This window comes from Eleutherodactylus coqui, chromosome 4 (genome assembly GCF_035609145.1).
Source record: "Eleutherodactylus coqui strain aEleCoq1 chromosome 4, aEleCoq1.hap1, whole genome shotgun sequence".
Classification (NCBI taxonomy): Eukaryota; Metazoa; Chordata; class Amphibia; order Anura; family Eleutherodactylidae; genus Eleutherodactylus; species Eleutherodactylus coqui.
Genome location: NC_089840.1, coordinates 87,877,291 through 87,901,557, shown reverse-complemented (window position 1 = coordinate 87,901,557; position 24,267 = coordinate 87,877,291).

Genomic DNA, 24,267 nt, shown 5'->3' with positions numbered 1-24,267 from the left:
TTTTGATATGGGTATGGATACAGGAACAGGTGGGAGGTGCCCAAGCTAAACTTTTGCCTTCAGGCCCCTGAGGGTAGGGGGTGGGAGGAGTATATTGGAGGGGCTGTGGAGTATATTACTATGGTGGGGAGGTGGGGGTGGGGGGGGGGGGCAGCTGTGAAGTACATTACAGAGGGGCTGTGAAGGAATAGTGGATATTGATAGTACATGGGTGACTATAATTATTGCAAACAGCAAGTGATATGCTTGTACAGTAATTCCTTTCAGTACCTTTGGGGATACTAAACCCCCAGCATTCAGTCATACAGCAGGGATTAACCATATAAAGATACCCCTGTGACAAGCAGCTGTTTCAGCACTATCTAGATAAGGGGGTTATAGCTCACCGGAGATAAGTCTAAGACTCTTCTGCATCGGCATCGGGTGCATGCACATATGAAGCTGACAAAATACATTTTGCTTCACTGTACTGCCGGAGGAGGCGGAGGAAATAGTAGTTGGCACTAATGCCTTGTAGTGCTCGAGTTCTAGGTTCAAATCTGACCAAGGTGTTTGAAGTCCTTGTTCTTTTCCTCCTGTACAGACAAAAAAAATCATGGTGGCTCAGTTGCCTTGTAGCGATAGAGTGCTAGAATTCAAATCTAACAAGGGACAATATCTGCATGGACTTTTATAAAGTCCGAGCAGATGTACTTGGGCAGATATGAACCTAGGGACCCAGTGCTCTAAGTCAACAGTGCTAACCACTGAGCTCTATCCATCACCACCAGATAGTGTTCCATACTAGTTTTAGGGGTTTTTATGAACTTCTGGTTCAGCCAAAATGAACTGCCTGAGGTTCAGTTCTCTCATCTCTAGTCAGAAGTAGTCCTGTAGAAGAAATAGCGAAATCAGGAGTTTGCTGGGTATCAGCTATGGTGCCTCTGAAGTTGACAAATGAATGCAGGGTATTTATCCCAGGGTGTATTAATGACTGGATTACACTTTTATATTAGTTCTCCTTCTACAAATTAAACTGTATACTGTGGAGTTCCAGTTTAACGCATTTTACATCAAAGCTTAAGAAATTCCCCATCAATGTAAAACTCCCAACCTGGTTCTTATGTATGCTTGGAAAATTAGCCCTCAGTCAGTGTAGTTAGCATAATATAGATATTAGTTATAAAGCCTTTATGCGTATGGCTTTCAACCCAGATATGTTCAAATGAGGTCAGAGTGAAAGTATTCCACAGGCACAGCTCATGCATAGTTGCCAACATCTTAAAATCATTTCCAAGACACTTGGCTGTGGATTCTATGCATTTCAGCATATCACACGGCCCTGGTGAGGTGAAACTTGGCTTTTTCAACGTTTTCTGAAATTGGATACAATTTTTTTTACTGTTCAGAAATGCAAAGCTGTTAGGACAAAAATAATATAATGGAAATTACAGAAGATACAGTAAAAGAAGAATTGTACAGTATGTTTGTTGAATATTAGCAATATTTCTCAACCAGCACAACGAACCCATTTATCTGTCTGACCATCCCAATCAAGTATCTGACTGCAAAGGTCCAATACTCAACGGCGGAATATAATAAGGGTGATATGGGGCGACTGCCCAGGGACCAAGGCTCAAAGGGGCCCATGGCGGCCCAAAGCGTTCCATTAATAATTCACCGTTGCACTGCCCTACTCTCTTTAAACATGGCTCGTTCCAGGGACCCAAACTTGGGCTGCCGCATCTACCCTCTGCACACACAGAAAACACAGTGATGTCATGAGTCACAGTAGTGTGCTGCTTCCACTTTACTGAAGGGAGACCAATCAGGAAGATAATCAGTATGCTCGCTTGCTGGGAGCCCGCCACAGTTCAGATCTCATTCGCTGCTCAGTGCTGAATTCATTGCCCACCTCTGAGGATCGGTCGCTGCTCTTTCCTCCAACACAGAATAGCAGAGGAGGAAAGAGAGCTGGTGACGTCACAGTTGAGGCGGTGTTACCTGTGTTGATGCAGCAGCAGTACGGACAGTAGCAGTTCAGCAGCTTCTTACAGACCCTTTCTTTCCTGATTCATGTTGGATTGCATGTGTGTGCTGTTCCACCTGCCTGCTTCCTGTTCCTTTCCGGAAGAAGCACTGGCTGAGTGGAAACAACAAATGAAGACCTGTTTGTCAGCTTAATTTTGAAAGATTTAAGTAGGTTCCTTACCCCTTTCTGGTCTGGGCCACTATAAAGCTGTAATGTCACCTGATTTCAGGCTAATTTCCGACGTTCTATTGGTGGAATGGTATGTACAGTATGTATTGTATGTACAGAATATATGAGATATGCAAAAGTATGGCTGTGTGCTCATGTGTGTCTAAAGCCAATTCTGTGTGCATATGTAAAACTGTGCATATGAGGCATGACCACATGACAGACCTGCTGTATAAATTTTGAGTCAAATAAGCTGAAAATTTGTTGCGTTTATGACTCTTGTGGCCATATCCTAAGTGTATATATATCAAATCACGCTTATGTGTGTTTATTTATATGGCTATGTACTAATGTGTGCATGTGTAGAAGTGTATTCAGATATTTGAGGCATATTTTCAAAATCTATAATGTAGAATAGATTTGCATCACATTTTCACAATTTTTTTTAGATATTCTATAAAAAAAAAAAAAGGACACAGCTGTATGTCAATAAAACAGTGTTCACACAGCATTTTTCACTATGCTGTGGGACTCTATCTGGGGGTTATGTCATAGGTGCTGAAAGTAGCATTGTGACGAAACCCCTGATCGAAACGAATGGAAGTATTCACTGTCTTTGCTGAAATGGACACCATTTTGCTGTCCGCTTGACAGCAGTTGCATTCCTTTCCATTATTTTTGTACTATAGATTAGTTAATCTATACTCTAAATAGAGCGAACGCGAATGGAACTCCTGTCAAGTGGACACCAAAGTGGAATTAGTTTCAATAATGCAAGTGAGTAAGATCGGTTCTGCTGCCAAATTCATTCAGTACACTTGCTTCTTGTACAATGGCTACGCGGTAGACTTGGTGCTGTTACCGTATTGATGTAGTAAGTCTGTTTGTGGAAACGGATTGAAGTGGTAATCTCAGTTCCGTAGCTGTATCGAGGTAGTAAGCCTGCTTTTGTTACCATATCTATGTAGTAAGATTGGTTTTTAGTGCTGTATCTATGTAGTAAACTTGGTTCTGTTATAATATCTACGTGGTCCTCTAGGTTCTGCTAACATATCTATGTCATAAGCTTGGTTCTCACTAGAGATGAGCGAACGTACTCGGATAAGCACTACTCGTCCGAGTAATGTGCCTTATCCGAGTACCGCTGTACTCGTGCTGAAAGATTCGGGGCGCTCCGCTGCTGACAGGTGAGTCGCAGCGGGGAGCGGGGCAGAGCGGGCGGGAGAGAAGGAGAGAAAGATCTCCCCTCCGTTCCTCCCCGCTCTCCCCTGCAGCTCCCCGCTCCGCAGCGCGTCCCGAATCTTTCAGCACGAGTACAGCGGTACTCGGATAAGACACATTACTCGGACGAGTAGTGCTTATCAAAGTACGTTCGCTCATCTCTAGTTCTCACCTTGTATCCATGTAATATGTTCAGTTCTGGTACTGTATCTATGTAGTAAGCTTAGCTCTTTAATCATAACTACGTAGTAAGTTCAATTCTGTAATTGTATCTATATAGTAAGCAGCAGCTCATATTAAATCTTTAGAGTTGTGGGGGAGGTGGGGGGCATCTCTTATATGTCCCAGGGCCCATGGCGGCCTTGATCCTCCCCTCCAGGTACTAATGAACAATTTTTGACTAAAATTTAAGCAAGCCAAAATACATGGGCTACTAATTAAAAAAGCAGGCCTTTAATTTTGCACCTTTAATTTGCTGTTAGCAAGGAGAGAAGCATATATGGGAAAATGTCCTTGGAAAATTGCATATTGGTTCACTTAGCATCTATAGTACTAAAGACAAATGGAAATCCAAGAATACTTTCCAAAATTTGGAAGAACATTCATAATAAAAAGACAACATAATTTGAATGTAATAAAAAGAGAGCTATTACCTTCACACACATGTAACTCATGCCAAAATCAGGGACATTAGAGCTGTATCTGACTACGCATACTGTAGAATCTGCTCATGGCCTGAACACCAAATCACTAAACCGCTGGCTTTCTGTCCACAATGCTTAAAAACCATCTGTTGATTGCATAAAGAGGCCAGTGGAAGAAATAATTATTACTGTTTACTGTTACTGTGTTTTGGGCAGTGGAAATGTTTTAAATCAGCATACGGAGTATTTCCAGATACTAAAGTAGATGTGTCATAAAGACAACCCCAGATATAAGCCCTATCTGGACATATGGAGAAGAGGTTTCCCCACTTGGGATTCCTCTATAAGCCAGAGTGGGCAGATCATGATGTGAATGGTTGACTTTTAATACATTTTCCTTGCAGTAGCAACTCCAATATGAAGACAGATCTATGATGACACAATCCATTTAACACCATCAGGACCAAGCTGACCAAGTCAGTTTTCTTCTTCTTAACTAAATGGAGCAACCTGCCATACATGTAAGTCGAATTTGCATAGGGTTTGTACACAGAGTTCAGGATACAAAGTGGACACCGGACATACAAACAAATGTATTTTTGTTACACCTGATAACATCAAGGTAATATGCTTACACAAGGATAGTAAACTGTGGGTAAATGTCGCGTAACTTTAACATTTCGTCCTACAGTTCTGTCTATTGTTATGTAACTATCATAAGACTTAATATACAGCCATTTATGGTTAACAATTACAATAACGCTCTTCATATAACAAGCTCTATCACGTTTCTACAGAAAGTATGAATTGAAATGCTGCAGTTTGCCACACACAGTCTGTATCTGACAAAGGAATTGTCTGAGGACTTTATCTGCAGAAGGCAAACAGATATGTGTTTGGTACAAAGTTCCAACAGAGCTCTCTTCAATCTTCAGCAACATACAATTGCCAATGTATATGCTTGTGTCTGTCTGTATACTCTTGTCTCTCTCTATGTCTCTTTCTAGCAGGCCTGCTTACTGTCGGTCTCTATGTTCTCATGTGCACATGAAGTTTTATAGAGAACTATCCTCACTTATGACTTTGAGGTGTATGATTTCTAACAAACCGTATCTGTAAAAGTCTGATATATTGAACTAATGCATTATTTATCCCATACGGTGAACGTTGTCAGAAAAAAACCGCAATGCCAAAATTTCATATATATTTGGTCATCCTATCACCAAGAAAAAAATTTGTAAAAAGTGTTCAAAAGTCAAAAATACCCCTTAATCTTACCAAACAGTATGGCTCGCCCTACAAAAAAAAAAGCCTCACACAGCCCCATTGACAGAAAAATAAAACAGTTATTGGTGTCAGAATATGGCAATAGTACAACAGAAAAACTTTATAAATTTCATACCAACGTATCATATGCGCCATTTAAATAACCCCCCAAAGATTGGCGCAATTGTATTTTTTATTTCAACCCCTTTAGAAATTTTTAAAAGTGTTTTAATACATTATATGGTACATGAAGATGGTGATAATGAAAAATTAAAAAGTTGTCTCACGAAAAAACTTCTCATATGGCTATGTCGATGGGGGAAAAAAAAAAGATTTTTTGAGAGCAGGAAGAAAAAACTAAAAAAGAGACTGGTCACCAAGAGATTAAAGAACTCATGAGTTATAATTTCTGCAGATCAGTTTTCAGCATGCCATGGCACAAGGAAGACAAAAAATATTTAACTATGCTATTTTGATAAATTGATAAACTCACATGTTATAAATGTTTCTATATCATAGCCAAGCAGCAAGCAACTCCTACTTTTAAAAACTGTTGTGCTTGACTCAAATGGCCGTAAGTTCTGGTGCAAATAGTTGCAGAATAGATGTTATTTTGGAGTAAAATATGACAGAAGTAGAGTTGAGCGAACGTACTCTGCCGAGCTTGATGCTCGTTCGAGTATCAGCGTACTCGATGGTGCTTGTTACTCGAACGAGCATTAAGCCGTGTTCGACCCCGCCCCAGTTTTTGGCTTCTCCCCGCTGTGACGTGCCTGTTTTGGCCCCTCCCTGTCGCAGCGCGCGTCATTGGCAAATTTTTTTGTCTGGCAGGCAGGAGAGAGAGACCTAGAAAAAAAAAAGCTCGGCACCAGGCGTCCCACATACAAAAATGCTCGAGTCTCCCAATGTAGTCAATGGGGTTCATTACTCGAGTAGAGATCCCGAATTTTACGAAAAGCTCGACTCGAATAACGCGGACCCGAGCATTTGGGTGCTCGCTCATGTCTAGTCAGAAGAAAGATAAATGTGAGCCTTTTCTTATAAAACTTTTCTACTTTTCTGTGACAGCATCTACCTAAACTTACAACATTAAAGGATGTGGACACATGTGAACCCATAATTTTATTGCATTGCATGTACAAATAAAGTGATTGATGCCATCCTGTCTTCATTTCGTATTATGATCCTTTTACACAGCCCAATTATCGAGGCCAAGCATTCCTTAGAATGCTCATTCACCCAACAATTGGGTCATGTAAAGGGGCCAGCGATCAGCCCATGACCGAGCAAATGCTTAATTTTAGAATCATGGAATTGTAGAGTTGGAAGGAATCTCCAAGTTCACCGGGTCCAACCCCCTGCTCAATGCAGGATTGACTAAATCATTAAAAACAGATGTGTGTCCAGCCTCTGTTTGAAGACTTCCATTGAAGGAGGACTCATCTCCCCCCATGGCAACCCATTCTATTCGTTGATCACCCTCACTGTCAGAAAGGTTTTTCTAATCTGTGTCTCCTCCCTTTCAGTTTCGTCCCATTGTTTCTGGTCTTTCCTTGTACAAATGAGAATAGGGCTGATCCCTCTGCACTGTGACAGCCCTTCAGATATTTGTAGACCACTATTAAGTCTCCTCTTAGCCTTCTCTTCTGCAAGCTAAACATTCCCAGATCCTTTAACCGTTCTTCATAGGACATGATTTGCAGACCGCTCCCCATATTGGTAACTCTTCTCTGAACTTGCTCCAGTTTGTCATTGTCTTTGGTTGATCAGCTCCTTTACGTGACCATAAAAAATGATCGCTGATCGGTGGGGCATTTTCCCACGTAAACAAGGAGCTTAGAGCCAACCTATGAGAACGAATGATTGTATTAGTAATTGTTTGTCCCCATGAGCCGTTTTTTGACCCTTGTTAACAGAGAATGACAGAAGTATTGATGGACATGCAAGTTGATCGCTAGTTGTTACATTGGGCTGGGAATTCAGCCCATATGAAAAGATGAGGGATCTGTATCCCTTCTCTGAAGTCTCATGAAGGCTAGTCCAAGCAGAAATCCTATTTGATTTATGTTTAGTTTAGATCATAATTCTTGAGAGGTAAGCGAGGGGATACAGACTGAACCACCAGGGGGCTCTTTGACAGAATGAGAACAGAATGACATTGAACAAGTCAAATTATAGTCTACTGCGTATACAAATAGGCTCCAGAAGTCAAAGGATAGAAAATGTTTAAAGGGAACCTGTCAGCTGCCTAACGCACTATAAAACTAACTTATGGTGCTTTAAGGGCAGGGGACAGAGAGGCAGCTGCTGTATTTTTTATACTCACCTGCTTCCTGCAATGCCCGCCATTGAAGTCTGCAAGTCGGATGAAAATTTGACTCTTTTCAGAGTCCTGCGCACATGCTCTCCCACAGACTTGTATAGGAGGGCGCGAGCATGGGACTCTAAAAAGAGTCCGGCTTTTAGTCAGCGCACAGACTTTACAGGCGGGCATCATGAGAGACAGGAAGTGGGTGAGCATGAAAAGTACAGCACCTGACTCTCTGTCACCTGCCTTAACAGCACCATAATATAGTTTATAGTGTTTTAGATAGATTGGTTCTCTTTAATTGAAACAAACTGCAAATCTGTTTTATTTGTATGTAATGCAATAAAGAAAAATGAGTTCAACTGTGTCCATATCCTTTGAACCATCACACCTGCTCCTGAACTTGAAGATATATTTAATATCATCCACCTTATTACCGCATACTGTAAATCTTTTGGGAATGTACATAATGGAAAAACAATTGTGCCAACCGCAAAGCATGATGGGATAAATCACAGAATTATGTTGGTATCCTAATGCATTGTTCATGGTGATCTTCATTCACTATTCTATCCTTGTTCAATACAAGTAGCATTTATAAAGGATTGTAATAGTTAGTTTATCATAACTATTATTACGATAAGACTGACATAATATGTAATCAAATAACAAGTTAGAATTACGCAGGAACAAGATAGCAATAAGGGAAGCGTGTAGTAATTCTCTTAGCAGCTGATATCAGAAGCTGACAGTATTTATTCTATTAGCTTTTAACCTGGTAGCTTTCTGCTAATAGCAGACCAAACAAATAGCATTATACAGTTTATCAAGCTGGAACTAGAACGGGGTAAATCAGCCATGGCAGTAGATAGGTGGCAAAAATATTGTCTGAGTAGCCAGAGTATATGCCGATATCTGTATAAATAACACCACAACATCTACTGCTAATATTATAACTTGTAAGTATTGCAGAATGGTTGAAAACATATAACCATGAGATGCATCTGTACTTTATAAGGACACTGTGAGATATCTCAAGTAACTTGCTGCTGTGAAGTATTACTTTATTTTCTTATTCTTTATTTATCAATTTCAATTTCTATACATCAACATTTTGCTGCATTTCTGCTGCAACATTGTATGTGGAACAACATTTCCAATCTCCGTTCCACACAAATAGCTGTTCCGATAGACAATAGGACAAATATGTGGGAACATAACTTTCTGCCTGATGATCATCCAAATTTCCATTTTCTCCTGCCTTTAGGCCTCCTTCCCACGAACGGATTTCCGCCGCGTAATTCGCGGCGAAAATCCGCTGCGTTGCCCGCAGCTATTAGGTTCTATTGAACCTAATAGCACAATGCTCACGATGCGTAATTCCAGCGCGGAATTACGCACCGCGATTTCTCCCGTCCTCACCCGCAGCATGCTCTATTTTCTGCGGGTGAGGACGGGCTGTACGCACTGACGGCTTCCATTGCAGTCAATGGAAGCCGTCCGTTCACGCTATCTCCCGCTGTAACCAGCGGGAGATAGCGTGAAAAAACGCTTTCCCGCCCACCGCCGCGCGTCATATGACGCCAAATGACGCGTCCGGCCGCGTCACGTGACACGGCCGGCCGTGCACGTGACACGGCTGGTGACGCGGCGGTGGTGGGCGGTGACGGGCGGTGACGCGGCGGTGGTGGGCGGGGAAGCGATTTCACGCTATCTCCCGCAGGTAAGTATAGGGGCTCTGGGGGGCGCCGTGACGGGCTTCACAGCGTAATATTACGCGGCGGACCCCGTCACGCTCGTGGGAAGGAGGCCTTACACTCTCTCTACCTGGACACATAAACATTTTTATAACAGCCTTGTCCTTTTTCCATGAACACACAAAACAAAATACAAGGGGGGGGGGGGGGGACAGAAACAAAATTAAAAAAAAAGAAAAAAGGAAAACATATATGGGAAACTACATATATTGGGAAGGAAGTGAGAAGGGTGAAAACCACGATGCAGTTCAGTGCTCTGAAATTCTATCCAGTAATACCAGGTCTTTACAAATTTGTCTTGCGTACCTCTTAGTGAAGCCGTGAGGTCCTCCATCTCCATAATCCAGTTTACTGTGTTGAGCTGCATCTTAACGGTGGGAGGTGCTGTCTGCCTCCAAAGTCTAGGAATGCACGATCTTGCCAATCAGGTGGCGCACCACAGACTTTTTGTATGTCGATAGTGGGACATCGCAGTGATGCAGGAGGAAGAGGGCTGGTGATTTCGGTAAGGCATAATGAGTGAACTTAGAGGTAACTCGCCATACTTAAGACCAGAAGTCCGCCAGTACTAGACAGTCCCAGAAGATATGTAACAGCGTCCCCTGTTCAGCCCCGCATCTCTAACATAGAGAGGGGACCGTGGGGAACATCTTGTGTAAGTGGGAGGGCACCCTGTACTAGTGTGAAAGGATCTTATATCCCGACTCCTGCACCTGACTTGATATGGAGGCTAAGTGCGTTATTACATAAATCTTTTCCCTCTCCTCCCGGTTAAATGTGATATTGAGGTCTTCTTCCCATTGCTGTAGAAAACCTAGGGACGCGACCTCTGTTTGCGTATTTAGGATACCATACATTCGTGATAGTGTATGTCTGGAAGGGCCCACTTCGCTGCACGCCGTCTCAAATTGTGTCTTGGGGCGGGAGGATGCGCTTGGGTGGGGGAGAGTGGCCCTCATGCAAAAAGTGACCTGCTCTGAATCTACCACCCAAGAACCAATCTCTGAATATTTTGCTCTCAATACCCGGAGGAAATTCCGGGTTGCCAAGGATCGGATACATGGGAGAAGGTCTGGGGGAGACACCCACCCCTGTGAGGATTCTTGTTAGAGTTGTCATTGTGGGGCCAATCGTGGGGTGCAGTGCTAATTCTGCTGTGACCTGGTCCTGTAACCATGGGAGAAGTAAGAGGGAAACTGGTTCTATGCCTGTTCTAAGTCTACCCATTGTTTAAGGTCCCAGTGTCTGTGTCAGTCCACTATGCACATTAGATGTACTGCCTGGTAGTATCAGGGGAAGTTTGGGAGGCCCATACCCCCCTCCTGTTTTGGTCTGGTCAGTGTGTTGTGGGCAATGCGGGTTGCTTTATTTGCCCAGACGAATTTGGACATGAGAGAAAGTAATTGCTGAAAATATTGTCTAGGTATATAGATCGGTAATGCTTGAAACAGATAAAGTACTCTCGGTAGGATATTCATCTTGAATATGGCACACCTCCTGAACCACGAAAACAGGCCCTTCGTCCAGGAGTTTAAATCCTGTCGGATCTTGTTGATACGTTTTGGGTAGTTTGCAGAATAGAGCCCTGATATAGTTGAAGTGAGGTGGATCCTTAAGTATAGAATCTGGTCTCTCTTCCAGGGGAATGAGAAAGAATCTTTAAGTTCATGTGCTAAGCCTTGGGGGAGCGAAAAGTTCAGTGCCGCCGATTTGTGATAATTGATTTTAAAATTGGATAACTGGGAATATCAGTTAATTTCTGATAGCAGATTTGGTAAGGAAATTCGCGGTTTGGGGATAACAAATAGAAGATCCTCTGCATATGCTGCAATATTGTGCTCTGTGCCTGCCATTGCTATCCCCTCTACATTCTGATTGGAGCGAATGTGTCCTAAAAGTGGTTCTAGGCATAATATGAAGATCAGAGGCGACAATGAGCAACCTTGTCTCGTCCCGTTCGTGATAAAAAAGGGTGTCGAGAGCTGACCGTTTACTCTAACCACAGCTGTTGGACATGAGTAAAGACTGGCTAACCATTGTACCATATGGGAGCCTACCCCCATGTGTAATAGAGTGGCAAAAAGAAAGTCCCAATCCACTCTGTCGAACGCTTTGTCTGCGTCTGTCGACAGTAAGCAAATCGGGATAGAATGTTTTTGGGCATGATAAATCAGGTTGATAGCTTTTGTTGTATTATTCCTCGCCTCTCTGAGCGGAACAATTCCAGCTTGATCTTTGTGAATCAGGTGTTGTAAGTAGGGGGAGAGCTGGTTTGTTAATATTTTGGAGAACAATTTAAGATCTACATTTAGCAAGGAAATAGGCCGGTAACTCTGACACTGTGAAGGATCCTTTCCATCCTTTGGGATCACTGTAATGTGGGCCCTTAGGGTGTCTCTAGGCATTTCGTTCCCCGATGTCAAAGAGTTAAAGGCCTGTAGAAAGTGGGGGGAGAGGATCTCTGCAAATTTTTTGTAATACAACAATGTAAGCCCATCTGGGCAAGGGGCTTTCCCTATGGGGGACTTCGAGAGGGCTTTTGCTAGTTCACTTTGTGTTATTGGCGCCTCCAGGAGCTCTGTCGCTTCTTGCGTAAACCTGCTCAAATTCGATTCTGGAGATATTCCCGAATCAATATCTTTCGGGAGTTTCTATCCTGTTCTGACTGAGGGGGTGACAAATTATATAACGCCTGGTAGTATTCTCTGAATGCTTGCGATATGCTTTCCACTAGAGTTAGTGATTCGTAGGACATATGTTCTCTCTCTAACATTATGCAATGCCCGGGCCAGCGTCCAACTAGGTTTATTGCCAAATAAAAAAAAAAAGGCGTCTGCATTTTGCCAGGTTTATCTTTGCCTGATCCAAGCTTATCTTGCGTACCCTATATCTAAGCTAACTCTGCTCCCTGCACACCGTCCAAGGTGGACTTGTGAGCAAGTTCCAGCTTTTAGATGCGCTCCAACAACTCGCGCAGCTGTGCCGCTCTCTGTTTTTTATGGTGGGACCCGAGGCTGATACAAAACCCGCGGATGACACGCTTATGTGCTTCCCAGCTCATCAGAGGATTTACCTCTGGAGTATTGTTATGTTCGAAGTAATCTTGTAGGGCTGTATGTATCTCTTCTGCTACTACTGGGTCACTAATTAAGGATTCATTGAGGCGTCAATGCCACTCTCTGTTGTGTAACGTGGGACGTGACAGTGAAAGGGTAATAAGGGCATGGTCTGAGAACGTGATGTTGTCAATTTCCGCCGAGATGAGCTGGGCCATGGAGGAATAGTGTATCAGAAAATAGTCGATTCTAGAGTACGTGTTATGTGGGGAAGAAAAGTAAGTGTAATCTTTGGTAATAGGGTGCATGATCCTCCACGCGTCTATTAGTTAGTGCTTGTGTAGGGCCTTCCTGAACCCATGGTGTCCCGATTGGGGATCTAGTGGGATGTTAAAATCGCCTCCCAGTATCAGGGTGCCCTCCTTGAATTCGCCCAGGTCCTTCAGGACCCTTTTCAAAAAGGTCACCTGGTTGGAGTTGGGAAAATACAAGGAAGCGAGTGTGACTGGTGTGCTGGCAAGCTTACCCTTGATGAAAAGATACCGTCCCCCTGGATCACTGCGTGTCTCAGCATGTTCCCACGGAACTGAGTTGGAGATCAAAATCGTGACCCCCTTCTATTTAGCTTCCACTTTCGTTCTATGGAAAGCATTCAGGAATCTCGCATTCGCAAACCCTAGAGCAGCATCTGTCCGAAAATAGGTCTCTTGTATGAAGGTGGATTTTGCCCTTTTTTTCCATAGGAGATAGAGCATGTAGGACCTCTTTTCCGGCATATTTAGTTCTTGCGTGTTAATGGAAAGAACAGTGAGATTTGCGGCACCAGTGGACATGTTCAAAATCGTGGATACAATCAGTTAAAGTTAGTAATTGACCTGCTATTATAAAACAATCTTTCAGGACAGTTAAAGAGGGAAGGCGGGAGGGAGGGAAGGTGGGGAGAACAAACGACACTATCCTTGACGTACAAGGAAAAGACAAGCATAGTATGAAAGACAAGATTATCAATTTTGTACTTAGTCACTCAAAAATATTTAGATGATCCAGCCCCGCCCTATCAGAAGAAGCACCGGAGCCGCTGAGGCCCTACTTTGGGTTACATGGAAACACGTTGGACCAGCAAGGCAGCCGACCTAGTGGAGCAAAACAGTAAACAAAATAAATGCGAACCAGGAGACACTATGCAGAGCGAGGGATTGCAAACAAGATGCGCCCCTCTCTTGCTACAGCAACCCCTACAAGTTTAGTATATCAAATCAGAAGAAATATAACGAGAACTCCGCTTAACCGCTTCCTGATAGTCCTGTACGGAAATGTAGTACGAGGGATCGAGTGCACAGCCTTTTCTCATTCGCTCTGTACCGAGTGTAGAGAGGATAGATGTCCTGCACTGTGCCAATGGGCACTATAAAATCCCGGGCAACGACCCGTGGGAACTACGCTTAGGCTATGTCCATAAGGTCAGGACCCCCGGAGGCACTGGCTGTTCCTGATCTTCCTGGCGCTGCGTCTATAGGTAGCGTCCAGTCCGGCACCGGGACCGGGGGAACCTCCAGAAAGGCAAACGCTCCTTCCGATCTGTTGGTGTTTTAACCATGTAGATACACCCTTTTTTGCGGAGAATCATGTGGAACGGATGGCCCCACTTGTATGTTGCGTCCGCTCTGCATACTGCATCTAGCAAGGGACGGATTATCCTCCGGCTATTTAGGGTCAGCCTCGATACATCAGGTAGGATATTGATCTCAGTCCCGTGGAAGTTGACCGGGCCCCGCTCCCATGCCAGGCAGAGAATCTCTTCCTTCTGCCTGTAGAAATGGACGCGACAGATTACGTCTCTTGGTAAATTTGTATTCCGAGCCCTCCCACCTAATAGGCGGTGGACTCTGTCTACTTCAATTGCTCTGTCTTCCGGACGATGCAGTAACTTGTTAAAAACTGCCGTAACGCAGTCATGCAGTGCGTCTGGTGGTATATCTTCCGGTAGACCTCTGAGTTTTAAATTATTGCGGCGACCGCAGTTTTTGATGTCATCTAGATGCAGCGTCAGGTCTCTAAGCTGTTTTTGCTGCTTCTCTACCGTGGCGACAAGCTGTTGAAAGTCCATAGAAGGAACGTCTGTGGTCTGTTCCAAGGTAGTGACACGCTCTGCGAGTGCCTGCACTGAGTGATGTACCTCATCTATGGCCGCCTCATGTTTCTCCTCAATCCGCCTTAACTGTATCTCCAGATCCGCTTTAGTGGGTAATGCGCGCATCATACCTCATAGCGCCTGCAGAGTTTCAGTGTTATCCATAGGTGGTTCTAATGGGTCCTGAAGGGCGGCAAGGGCAGCTGGCAGCACATTACTGGAGCCAAGGTTGTGCATACTGTAGCCTGTGCTGCTAGTTGATGAGGCTGCTGTGGGGATGGTGGGAGTAGTAGTACTCCTGGTCTCTCTGCAATGCAGCATTGGTGGGCTTGTTGGTGGGGGTATGGGGCTGCTTCATAATTCAGGCCCTGCATTGACTACAGGCTGGCCCCTGGGCTTTATGTACAGCCCTTCCCCCCTGCTGGTTCTCCTTAGTGATGGTGAGGGTGCACTGGTGGCCCGCCTGTGTTGTCTTCTCGCTCCCTCCACTAACACGTCCCAGCGTCCGAGGCACTCGCTGTTCCGGTGGTGGGGACTGCTCTCCTAAGCCCAGGGAGGACGGCTCCACGTGGCATCCTGGCGCCATGTTGCCCGGCTGCCTCTCGCTCTCGGCAGCACCCGCGGTATGTAGGAACATGCTGATAGGCGTCCCCGCTGCTGCTGGAAGGTCTCCCCTCCTCTATATGCTACGCAGAGGGACTACCACCCCCAACCTCCACCACTCCACAAACCAGAAGTGCGATTATGGGGGCTAATGAGGGAACCCCTCCATGCCTATCAAAAGGGGGCTCCCGATAATGGCTCTGGATTATTAAAAAAATGAGCACGTGATTTACAAGAGACAGAACTACCTCAGGGAAAAATCAAGAGTTGGAACTTTGTGACACAAGCGATATCAAACAAACGGTGGCAAGAAACATATTTCAGGTTAATCCACAGGGCAATATATGGATTTGACAAACCTCAGAGCCCCAACGGACCAGCTAGATTACAAGCTTGCCCTAGATGCTCCCTAACAAATTCTGACTTTCTGCATGGTATGTGGCAGTGCACAAAAATTTTAAAATACTGGGTCGGGGTCTGTAATCTGATAAAAGATATGGTGGGGACCTCCTACAACTGACTTCACAAATTTTAATATTACACCAAATGCCTGATCAAATGAAAAAAGCTAATACCATTTTGTTAATTAGTAAGACATATCTCTTGAGCAGTTGGCTGTTAACTAAACCCCCAGAAATAAATGATATTACCCAACAACTAAAATATCTTATGAAAATGGAAAGAATAGAGATAGAACGGCGTGTGCAAGACAAAACTCCAAAATTCTTTAAAAAATGGAAAGTTTATAGAAAAATTTCTCGATCTGTAAAAATTAGGGAGTGCATGCAATAGTTAACTAATACAACAAGGTACTACAGAGAAAACGTCTGGGAATTTTAAAAGTCACATGACAGAATATGAAGGGGGAAGGTTTGCTGGGAGATACACTACACTGCTGGTTAGTTTAGCAAGTTACTAGTTATGTTTTAATTCTGTTTTATAACAAGTTACTGGGATGTTGGGAGTTTAGGGGAGGAGGAGTTTAGTCGTCTGCAGGGCCCACCGGTACCAGTTAAAGGAGGCCATCATGAAGGGGGCACGTGAGCGGCGAGCTATCCAATATGAGGGCTCTCAACTCCAGATCTTTCCTGATCTCTCCAGATTCACCCTGGCCAAAATTGGCAGACTTAGTGGAGGGGGTTGTAGTTCTAGGGGGTGACTTTAATTTCCTGATGGATCCTGCGAAAAAGACTGGTCCTCAAGGCGGGCGATGGTCTCAGCCACACAACTCCGTCTATTCCACAAAGCTCTTAGGCAGCTACAATTGGTGGATGTTTGGAGGGTGACTCACCCTTCAGAATGGGACTATTCATACTTTTCCCCTGCACATCATTCAAATAGCCGGATTGACCTTATAATCACGAGTCATCACGCCATAACCTGGGGTCTGGTTGCGTCTTTTGGGTCAGCAATATGGTCAGATTATGCCCCAATCCTCCTCACTATCCCAGGTGCTCCAGAGAGGCCTTGAAAATGGAGATTGAATGACAACCTTTTGAAGGATTCGTTGTGCTGTGCGGACTTGTGCAGTACCATCGAAAACTGCTGATGCCACACCTAAACCAGTCCATTGGGAGGCACTTAAATGTGTCTTGAGGGGGGTCTTTATGAAGCATGGGGCGCGCTTGAAGCACGAGAAGGCAGCTACCATCATCTCCCTGCTGGCTGAAATAGCACATTTAGAGAGACTCTTGCGCCGCTCAGGCACCCTTCTCACACAGAATGAACTGATGAATACAAGGGAGGAGTTGAGGCATATTCTGGACCAAAAATATTTGCGGTTTAGGGACAGTCTGAAGCACTACTCATATGAGCACGCCAATAAATGTGGATGCTCACTGGCGGTCAATCTCCGCAATAGGGCTAACCTTTTGTATGTCCCCCACATAGTGGAAAATACAGTCCATAAGAGGCATGACCCCAAAGAGATCGCAGAGGTATTTCGGGCTTAGTATCATGAACTCTACAACATACAGCGCCAGCTGGCTGATATGCTCCCCGTCAATCGGAAAGCTAAGATTGATGACTATATACTCAAAACGAGTATCCCGGGAGAAACTAGCGAGGCCTTGGAGGTAAATTTCATGGCAGGGGAGATTGGTGAGGCCATTAAGGCTTCACCGATGGGGAAAGCCCCTGGCCCGGACGGGTTTGCTTCCCTTTTTTTCAAACAGTTCCAGGAAATCCTCACTCCTATTTTGAAAGAGAGGTTGAGCAGTTACCGTCCCATTTTGCTCATCAATTTAGATGTCAAGCTATTCTCTAAGGTTCTAGCGAGCAGGCTGGCTCCCATTCTCCGAGCCCATATACACAATGACCAAGTAGGATTCATAAAAGGGCAGGAAGCAAGAGATAATACCAACAAGACCCTCCTGCTGAATAGCCAAGCCCAGCAGTTGTTGCAGCCATTTTGCCTCCTCTTGGTGGATACGGAGAAGGCCTTCGACTACGTCAGCTGGAACTTTTTAAGGTACTCGCTGACGCATTTATGTCTGGGGCCTAAGTTTTTGAACTGGATCCTGGCATTATATTGGAACCCATGGGCACAGATTTGGGTGAATGGCCTTCTGTCTGACCCGGTACCTATTAGGAACAGTATGAGACAGGGCTGTCCTTTGTTCCCCCTTCTCTACACCATTGTTATGGAGCATCTGGCTGTGGCAGTGCGGAACAATCCGGATGTGTGGGGCTTGCAGATTGGGACCCAGACCTGGAAGACGGCCTTAGATGCGCACGGTTTTCTTCTGTATATTTCCCAGCCATGCTTCGGGAATTTTCCAATTTTGGGCACTTGATCAATTTCAAAGTCGATTTGAATAAACCAGAGGCCATGAATATCTCTCTCCCGCCTGGCCAGGTAGCCCACCTAGCGGACCAATTTGATTTTAAATGGTGCTCAACCTCCATCCAATATCTTGAGGCGCATAAAACAGCAGATGTCTCCTCTATATATCATCTTAACTATGTTCCTCTGCTAGAAAAGGTGACATGTGAGCTGAACGGCTATGCTGTTAAACAGCTATGCTGGTTCGGGCGAGTCAATGTCTTAAAAATGGATGTGGCCCCAAAATTTCTATACCTTTTCTAGACTCTGCCAATTAAGCTGCCCGCACACTATTTTAAACAGATACAACAGGTATTTTGCAGATTTGTGTGGGGGGCAGGAATAGCTGTATCAGTTACAGGACCATGTCATGAACAAAATCTATGGGGGGTGTGGGACTCCTGGTCCTCAAATTTTACTATTCGGCCACGGTACTCACTAGGTTAGTGGACTGGCACTATCATACAGCCTTGAAACGGTGAGTGGGTTTGGAATTAGCTTTGATTTAGCCCTATTTATACCTATTGCTGTGGATCCTCATTGAGGATAGGCCGTCAGCTAGACCTCATACCCCACTGACCTTGAACTGCCTGGACTTATGGAACTGGCTGATCACCAGAGGGGACATTGTGATTCGTAGGGGAGCCTTGATCCCCCCTTTCCCAACCCCATGTTCTCTCTAGGGCAGGAGAGACAGAGCTTCCTCTGCTGGCAGGAGGAGAAGGATACACAGTGCTGCCAGATTGCGTGTTATGGGGGTCTTCCATGATTTAATGAGCTACGATCAGAAACTGATGTGAATGGAGTATCTCCAGTTTTCTTCATTCTGGAGGGCCTGGTTGGGGTCGTGCTCCCTCCGGAACCCACCTGAACCCATTGAAGAATTATTTTTGTGAACCAGTTCTCCGGTCTGGGTCCTCTCTAAGATCTATAGAATCATTTTGGGGAGGCTCACACAGGGTCTTCCACAGTACATCAGGGGATGGGAGTGAGACTTGGCCTTGGAGTTGCAGGACTCTGATTGGGAGAGAGCTTTCACGTTTGCACACAAACTACCCTTGGCCTGTGCGGTGCAGGAGAAAAATTTTAAGCTCCTGTCTAGGTGGTACAGATGCCCAGACCTGATACTGCATATTTCCCTTGGTTTCCAATGTATGTTGGACCTGTGGGTCCAAGCTTGTTATCATGCTACATATCTGGTAGGAATGTCTGCTCATTCCACCCTTCTGGGAAAAGGTCTTTGAGGTATATGGGGAGGCGTCCCGTGGCATGGTGCAGGTTACCCCGCAGCTGTCACTGCTCTCTGTTATTCCTGGCCCTTATGCCACAATTTAAAAAGTAGAGTAGTGTCACCCCCTCGATCCTGGAATCTATTCAGCAGCTGAATCAATTAATGTATATGGAGTAGCTGGTTGATGAGGGCTCTGAGGCTGCATGCTCAAATGGATGTGCCTGGGTACTATGGAATGCATTCCGTGACTCAGCTGGGTTTCGAAATATAACAGGATGGTAGAGAGGCGGGTCACGAAGAGTTCATGGGGAGGCTCTGGATTAGGGTTCATGAGGAGGCTCTGGATTGGGACTCTTATCTTGATGAAGCATAGCGAGGTTTCATTCAGCCATATACTTGTCTCTACTAGAAGATTTCCCTTCTTTTCTGCTAGATACCCCCCCTTTTTTCCCCTTCCTTTTTTTTTATACCTCTCTTACTCTCTGTCTCTCTCTCTCCTTTCCCCCAGGAGTTACTAATTTTTCTCTTTTTTAACCTCAAATGTTAATTTGTTCTTTTTTTATATATGGCTGCAGGGGTTATAAAATAATACAATTTCCAGAGTATAAGAAATTGCCAGCTCCGTGGGCCTGGCGCCACATTGGTTTATCATGCATACGCAATTTATATTGGAGTACAGCAAAAATATATAGTAGACGCTAACATTGTATTATGTGGTATAATATCACTTCTCAAATTATAAGCCATTATTGCAGTCCTGCGAGACCTGTCATGTATTATTCCTTGTTTTCTGTTTGTGTACAATTTCACAAAAGCTTTAATAAAATAAATGAATAAAACATAGTAAACATAAAAGAATTTTGTGTAGAATTGTTAATAGGTACATAGAGCAACTTGAAGAGGAAGAAAAAGAAAGGAAAAGGGGAAAAGACAAACCCACAAATAATGAAACATGATTAGTGATGAGCGAGCACCAAAATGCTCGGGTGCTCGTTGCTCGAGTCGAGCTTTCCGCGATGCTCGAGGGTTCATTTCGAGTAACGAACCCCATTGAAGTCAATGGGCGACTCGAGCATTTTAGTATATCGCCGATGCTCGCTAAGGTTTTCATTTGTGCAAATCTGCAAAACCTACGAAAGTGATGGAAACGACACAGAAACGGATAGGGCAGGTGGGGGGGGGGGGGCAACATGCAGGGCTGCATCTCAGGTTCCCAGAGTGGGCCACCCCCCCCTAACAATTTTTACTTCGGACAAACCCTCATTAGCAAGGCACACCTTAGCTTAGCACCACACTACCTCCAACCAAGCACAATCATTCCCTGCGGGACACACCGCTGCCTCTTCTCCTGGGTTACATGCTGCTCAACCCCCCCGCACGACCCTGCGTCCGCAGCACACACAAAAGTGCCCCTGCGCAGCCCTCAGCTGCCCTCATGCCACATGCTGGCCTCATAGCCACACCACCCTCATGTCTATTTATAAGTGCGTCTGGCATGAGGAGGAACCGGAGGCACCCACTGCAGAGGGTTGGCAGGGCCAGGCAGCGACCCTCTTTGAAAGTGTGGGTGATAGCCCACAATGCTGTTGAGAATTGATAATAGATTGACGTTCCATCTTCACTCCAATCTTTTGCCACCTCCATCAGGAGCTGCAAACCTGGGCATAAAGGGGAGTCCGCTGCCAGCCCAGCACTTCTACACATCTCCACAATGCAGCAACACTCGGTGTGGGAAGTATGTGAGCGGGCCCTGGGTCAGCCTCTGTCCCAACAAACACCCTGAGTGGCCCAAGGTGCTGCGAGTGACATAGCAATGGGGACTCCATGTGTCCACATACTACTCATTCTGTTTGGGTGTCGGATACCTCATCGACAACGCAAGGGGTAAACCATCTGCACCCTACCCAAGTCTGTCAGTGTTTTGGGGACAGACAGGTAAAACACCTCAATGGGAAGTCTGTGTGCACCCACATAAAGAAATCCCATTGCAGTGCCCTGGATAGCTGAGGTTACGTGATAGAAAATAGATGTTGGCTGCGGCCCACACGCCATGCCCTAGACATTCTGTTTTTTTTAAAAAGTGCCAGGCAGCTACAACTCTGCTATGGCAAGTCTGTGTGCACCCGCAGCATGGGTGTCAAGCAGGAACACACAGACGGTACAGAAAGAAATCCCATTGCAGTCCCCCGGATAGCTGCGGTTACGTGAGAGGAAATACATGTTGGCTGAGACCCACACGCCATGCCCTAGACATTCTGTTTTTTTTAAAAAAAGTGCCAGGCAGCTACAACTCTGCTATGGCAAGTCTGTGTGCACCTGCAGCATGGGTGGCTAGCAGGAACACACAGACGGTACAGAAAGAAATCCTATTGCAGTGCCCCGGATAGCTGCGGTTACGTGAGAGGAAATACATGTTGGCTGCGGCCCACACGCCATGCCCTAGACATTCTGGTTTTTTTTTAAAAGTGCCAGGCAGGTACAACTCCACTATGGCAAGTCTGTGTGCACCCGCAGCATGGGTGGATAGCAGGAACACACAGACAGTACAGAAAGAAATCCCATTTAAGTGCCCCGGATAGCTGCGGTTACGTGAGAGGAAATAGATGTTGGCTGTGGCCCACACGCCATGCCCTAGACATTCTGGTTTTTTTTTAAAGTGCCAGGCAGGTACAACTCCGCTATGGCAAGTCTGTGTGCACCCGCAGCATGGGTGGATAGCAGGAACACACAGACAGTACAGAAAGAAATCCCATTTAAGTGCCCCGGATAGCTGCGGTTACGTGAGAGGAAATAGATGTTGGCTGCGGCCCACACGCCATGCCTTAGACATTCTGTTTTTTTTTAAAAGTGCCAGGCAGGTACAACTCCGCTATGGCAAGTCTGTGTGCACCCGCAGCATGGGTGGCAAGCAGGAACACACAGACGGTACAGAAGGAAAGCCCATTGCAGTGCCCCGGATAGCTGCGGTTACGTGAGAAGAAATAAATGTTGGCTGCGGCCCACACGCCATGCCCTAGTCAGTCTGGGTTGTTTTTCGGGCCAGATAGGTAGAACACCACGATGGGAAGACTCAGTGCACCCATAGTATACACAGACCCCTGTAATATTCCTGTAGCAAAGGTATAAGGTGAACCCAGTAACAGTTATGTGGCAGAAGTCTAGGGAGACCCCAGTAACGTTTCTGTAGTAACAGTATAGACAGACCCCAGTAACATTTCATTAGCAGAAGTATAGGCAGACCCCTGTAACATTTATGTAGCAGCAGTATTGGCAGACCCCTGTAACATTTGTGTAGCAGCAGTATATGCAGACCCCTGTAACATTTCTGTAGCAGCAGTATAGGCAGACCCCAGTACCATTTCTGTAGAAGTAAAGGCAGACCCCAGTAACATGTCTGTCGCCGCTGTATAAGCAGACCCCAGTAACATTAATGTAGCAGAAGCATAGGCAGACCCCAGTACCATTTTTGTAGCAGAAGTATACGCAGACCCCAGTAACATTAACGTGGCGGAAGTATAGACAGACCCCACTAACATTTCTGTGGTAACGGTATAGACAGAGCCGAGTAACATTTCTGTAGTAACAGTATAGGCAGATCCCAGTAACATTTCTGTAGCAGAAGTATAGGCAGATCCCTGTAACATTAACGTGGTAGCAGTATTGGCAGACCCCAGTAACATCCTTGTGGCTGCAGTATAGGCAAACCCCTGTAAAAATAAACGTGGCAGCAGTATAGGCAGACCCCAGTAACATCCTTGTGGCAGCAGTATAGGAAGACCCCTGTAACTTTCTTGTAGCAGAAGTATAGGCAGGCAGACCCCAGTAAAATTTCTGTAGTAATACCGGTAGTATAGGCCAACCTCAGAAACATTGGGATACCATGAGCGTAGACGAAGGCCGGAAACATTAGTTGGATAAGAGTGTAGGCGTGGGCCCCAAAAATTAGTGTACCAAGAGTACAAGTGTACCTATGAAAAATTTATCAACCGAGAGGGCAGGTGAAACCCATAAACATTTTTTTAAAGATACAGCTCACTGTTGCTTAATTTGTAACAGAGCCTGTGGGCAGCCCTGTTGAAAAAATTGGTTCATGTTACAGTCTCAATACTTTTGAAACTTAGAAAAATTGTAAAAACATTGGTAGATGTAGATGAGCTTTTGGGCCGCAGAAAAATTGGCCGTTCAGCGCGATGACATGTTGTTTCTGGAGGAGGAGTAGCAGGAGGAGAACTAATGTCAGAGAAAGATTGACAAAGCTAAATGCCCCGTTTTACCGGTGACAGAGAAGAGTGCTTTTATCTGCGGTTGCAGCGAAAAGAATCTTTAGGTTCTGCTGCTCTCTGCCGGTGGAGAGGAGAAGTCTGGGGAAATCCAGGCTTTGTTCATCTTTATGAATGTAAGCATGTTGGCACTGGCAGTTGACAGGTGGGTACGCTTGTCCGTGATGATTCCCCCAGCTGCGCTAAACACCCTCTCTGACAAGACGCTAGCGGCAGGGCAAGCCAGCACCTCCAGGGCATACAGCGCAAGTTCGTGCCACGTGTCCAGCTTTGACACCCAATAGTTGTATGGAGCAGAGGCATCACGGAGGACGGTGGTACGATCGGCTACGTACTCCCTCACCATCTTTTTACAGTGCTCCCTCTGACTCAGCCTTGACTGGGGAGTGGTGATGGAGTCTTGCTGGGGAGCCATAAAGCTGGCAAAGGCCTTGGACAGTGTTCCCCTGCCTGCGCTGAACATGCTGCCTGATCTCCGCGCCTCCCCTGCTATTTGGCCATCGGAACTGCGCTGTCAGATGGGAAGTTTACCATCAGTTTGTCCACCAGGGCCCTGTGGTATTGCATCACTCTCGAACCCCTTTCCTCTTCGGGAATGAGAGTGGAAAGGTTCTCCTTATTCCGGGGGTCGAGAAGGGTGTACACCCAGTAATCCGTAGTGGCCAGAATGCGTCTAACGCCAGGGTCACGAGAAAGGCAGCCTAACATGAAGTCACCCATGTGTTCCAGGGTGCCAGTACGTAAGACATGGCTGTCCTCACTAGGAA